The following is a 4,599-nucleotide window of genomic DNA, read 5'->3' as shown; positions in this document are numbered from 1 at the left end:
TACGCCAATTAGCACAAATGGTAAGTTCCGACAGTGCCTACAAGTGTGCCTACTGGCCGCTAAATGGCAATACCGGTTTCATATGTATACACCTGGTACACACACACACACACACACACACACACACACACACACATATATATATATAAATTATCATATATCATATAAATTTATGTAAAAAATAGTTTGTGATTAAATTGATGTATAACGAAGTTTGATATAATATTGCTTCAATGTTTCGAATAATAATATAATATGCTGTTATGCAAAATGCCAAACACCGATAGAAAGAATAAAAGAGAACCAAGCTTTCTACTATCAATGACACTTTAGAAAGTACATGGATTAATTTTGTATTCAATGAATATTTGGTTGAGTGCTTTAAACAGACATTTGTTTATTTATAACCTTATGTTTATAATTATATTATTATTTTAATGACGTAGGTGTATCTCAAATAAAAGGTGCTGGGGGAAAAAAGTCCTTGAAAATACACTAAAAAGACTCACCGTACTATGGAAAAAACGACACGAGTCAAATTCTTTTTTAGAAAGTTATGACACGAGTCATAACTCTTTCAAGTTATCAAGTGGAAAGATGGTGAAAAATATTTTATTACGTTAATAATAAATCGATTTTTTGTGTGTACAAAGAATAATTTTACAGAAATTCAGTAATTTCAACTTTACTTTTTTATAAACTGTTTTGTAATAATCTTCAAAGTAATTTAAAGTTTGCATCAGAGATTTCATTATTTCTTTCTTTTTTTTTAATAAGGGAAAAATATAATTTCATTCTATTTCTGATTTAGTAAATGAAGCATACAACTCGATCCACCCGAACACACACCGTTTGTTTTGCGCTCATATCAATCAATGTGATTTGTGTTAGACCTGCAAAGTCACAAAATCGTATACAGGTAATACATTGTCTGTTAACCCTTATTACGCTGCAAAGTAAAATATTTTGCTTCATGAAAATGAAAATAACCTATAATTAAACATTATGTTACAGGTAAATTTAAAGTACTAAGCTTAATTCTCTTTTTGTTCTTTTCATTGGTATTTGATTTTGTATTATGTATTATGTTTTTTAAAAATACTACTGGGAAAAAAGTATTATGCAGACACAATTCGAATCATTTATTTTTATGATCGTAATTTATTTTTCTTTACATATTCGCGGGTGATGATCGTCATAGATTAACACGTAGCTGGGTGATGTACTTATTCACTGCATCGACGGAAGAAATGAGAATCAGCCAAAGATTAGGTAGTTTTCAATTGAGAAATATAAACAAAAAAATGTAAATACAATTTCCTGCAAAATATTAAAATAATTTTATATCTGGATTATAAATGATAAATTTATCAAGTTACGCGGAAATAAACCTCACAGCAATAGAATATACCGGGATATCCCATTTGATCCCATTTATCTCTCAGATTGTCCCAGAGATAACCCTCGGATATCCCGCAAGGCAGAAATTTTTTATATCCCAGGGATAACCCCAGGATATCCCTGGGACATTTACGGGATATTCAAATGTCCCAAGTAGGATATAGAAAATTAATTTATATCCTACATGGGAATTTGAATATCCCGTAAACGTCCCAGGGATATCCTGGGCATCCTGGGGTTATCCCTGGGATATCCAAATTTCCGCCTTGCGGGATATCCGACACGTTATCCCTGGGATATCCTTGGGACAACCTGGGAGATAAATGAGACTAAATGAGATATCCCGGTATATCCTATTGCTGTGAAGGAAATTTCAAAACTATCAAATTTCCAAATAAGACCCTCTGAAAATTTATTTATAAATTGCAAGGTTACCAAGTCGCCCAACAACTATTCTGGATATTGTACAATTTTCCACATGGACAATTATTCCAAAATTACAAAACTGACGAATATTGAACTTTCTTTATAAATTATAAATTTATCAAGTTACCCACCAATAGATTTCAAAACTATAAAATTTGTAAATTTTGTCCTCTGCAAATTTATTTATAAATTCCAAGCTGAGTAAGTTTCCTAACAACGATTGTGGATATTGTACAATTTTTCATACTGACAATTATTCAAAAATTACAAAACTGGCGAATATCGACTTCTATACAGGGTGGACACGCTGGGGCTTACATACATGGCGAGTTGAATGCTACTCGAATTGCACAACAGCAGAGGAGAAGCCATTATACATGGGTATTTTCATATTTCGCGCCTTCAAAGTTTCATTCGGATCGGCCGTTCGGTCTAGTCCGTGCATCTTCGGATTAAGTTTATGATAGTTTCCATGGTTGCGTTCGAAACTTCAAATGGATACAAGTGTCAAAACAATATAGGTTATGTTATATAGTAATTACAAATAATAAAAGTGTTTAATTAATAATGAAGTGAGACATGTGAACTGAGAAGTAAACGTCATTTTTTTTTCTGTGCCAGTAACATTATAGAATGGCTGCTAAGTGACAAATACTATAAAATAGTAATAATATTCTGTGCTTCCAGTGGGCGAAGAGTGAATGGTGTTAAACGCTTATTTTTACTGCATAAGAAAGGTATGTTATGAATAGACAGGATATGTTTTAAATAAAGTGAATGAAATATTACACGCGTAAACTTTAAATTAACATTGTCTACATTTACTGACAGAAATTAGGGGAAACAGGTGAATCTGAACATAACCGTTTGAAGTTTCGAACGCAACCATGGAAATTATCATAAACTTAATCCGAAGATGCACGGACTTGGCCGAATGGTCGATCCGAATGCAACTTTAAAGGCGCGAAATATGAAAATACCCCTGCATAATGGCTTCCCCCTGCTGCTGTGCAATTCGGGTAGCATTGAACTCGCCATGTATGTAAGCCCCAGCGTGTCCACCCTGTATATAAATGATAAATTTATCAAGTTACCCAAAAATACATTTCAAAACTGTATTCATATTATTTGTTTTTACGATTATACAAATAAATGATTCGCAAAGTATCTGCATGATATTTATTTCCCAATTATATTATTTTAAAAGAAATAATCTCCGGAAAAGCAACAAAAATTATTATTTCACATGCTTACGATACAAAAAAAAGGTTGATAAAAAGATTTGAATCCACGGCAGCGTGGTCGCCAGCCAGGCTCTTTACAACTGAACCGTTGGAGCTTGATGGAAGTACATGCGCGCGAACCGTTAGAGCTTCGGCTCCCTTGGCTTGTGATTAAAAAACGCACATAGTTCTTAAAAGGGAGAAAAAATTCCGAGACACATGTCTAATTATTTTGGACGTAGTATCGATTGATGATAGTCTCCTCAAAAAGTGAATGTCAAATAAGAGGCTTTTCTCTTTGAGAATCGTAGCCTTGACCCGCGGTCGATAAGGAAGGGCGCCCCGATACCCTATATGGCGCCAAGGTGATAGCTAGCCAGGGATGGGAAGTAACTAGTTACTTTAACTAGTTACTTTTTTGGCAACGATGATAGTAACGAAGTTACTTTTGTGAATAGGTAACGAATTGGTACTAGTTAAATTTTTTTTAGCAACTGTAATGATTGAAATCGTTACTTTTCTCACTATTTTTGAAATATAGTATAGAATCTTTTTATTACAACAATCAATGCTGTTTTTTGTGTGCAATGATATTTTTATTTCAACTTGTTCGAATTTTGGCGGCACTTTCAGTGACCAATCACTGACCTGCAGTTGAAATGCTGATTGGCGGTAAACCGAATCAACAAGCTATAAGATAGGTTAGATAAATGGTATATTTTGTTTTCGTCGTTTTCATTTACACAGTACACATGTGGCTATTACGCCGGTTCGAACACGACTGAAATGCGTTATTAAAGTGTTACTATATATTTCTAACATTTCTTAAATATAAACGTAATGAACAAAGTAACGACAGTTACTTTTTAGAGAAAGTTACTAAGAAAAAGTGATATTTTAACATTGTAACGGTCACTAGTTCCTTTTAAAAAGTATATTTCGCAAAATTGAGGGTCACTATCATCAAGACATGGCTCCTCGAAACCTTGTTGGGCTTGAGAGTTCTTCTATGATGTCAGAACTTTAAGTAAAAAAATAAATTTGCACACGATTCTCACCGTTCCCATGCTGTCGCCTGCTATTCGCTATTTTCTCTCTTTCGCAAAATTAATATTTGTTGTCAAAATAATGAATTCCTCGACAAAAGGTTTGATTTTTCAACATTTTATTGATCCAAGGATCTCGCAAAACCCCGGATATTCGACTAGTTTTCTTTCTTTCGTTCTCAAATCCTTCGGAAAATATGTATATATTAACACAGTGCTGTACCTATAAAAAAATTCAAAGTCTTATTTCATTAACACCCTTAACCCATCAGCTGCGGAATTTTTTTCTGTCCAACAGCAGCTGATGGGTTAACCCTAGTGGAAGCATCGGAAAGAAAGTATCTTTTCAATCCTTTCCGATTTCTATGTGAACTTTGCTTTCGTTTCTTTCCGAACGTTTTCTCTTTCCAATGCCTTACGACCTTTTTCTAAGTGTCCCATTCCATTTTCTTCTTTCTGAACCTTTCCGATTTCTTTGTGAATAAGTGTGAAATATATGATTT

General features: G+C 33.7%; 2 protein-coding genes across 2 annotated transcripts in view; both read left to right on the top strand.

Moving 5' to 3' along the window:
• LOC117180526 overlaps positions 1-4,599 on the top strand; it is a 51,387-nt gene that overhangs the window by 4,391 nt on the left and 42,397 nt on the right. The gene's annotated exons all lie outside the window — the stretch shown is intronic.
• LOC117179704 overlaps positions 1-4,599 on the top strand; it is a 107,454-nt gene that overhangs the window by 101,851 nt on the left and 1,004 nt on the right. The window lies entirely within an intron of this gene.

The sequence above is a fragment of the Belonocnema kinseyi genome, chromosome 9, assembly GCF_010883055.1.
Source record: "Belonocnema kinseyi isolate 2016_QV_RU_SX_M_011 chromosome 9, B_treatae_v1, whole genome shotgun sequence".
NCBI lineage: Eukaryota > Metazoa > Arthropoda > Insecta > Hymenoptera > Cynipidae > Belonocnema > Belonocnema kinseyi.
The sequence above is the reverse complement of the archived record's forward strand: the minus strand, read 5'-3'. Positions and strand labels throughout refer to the sequence as shown.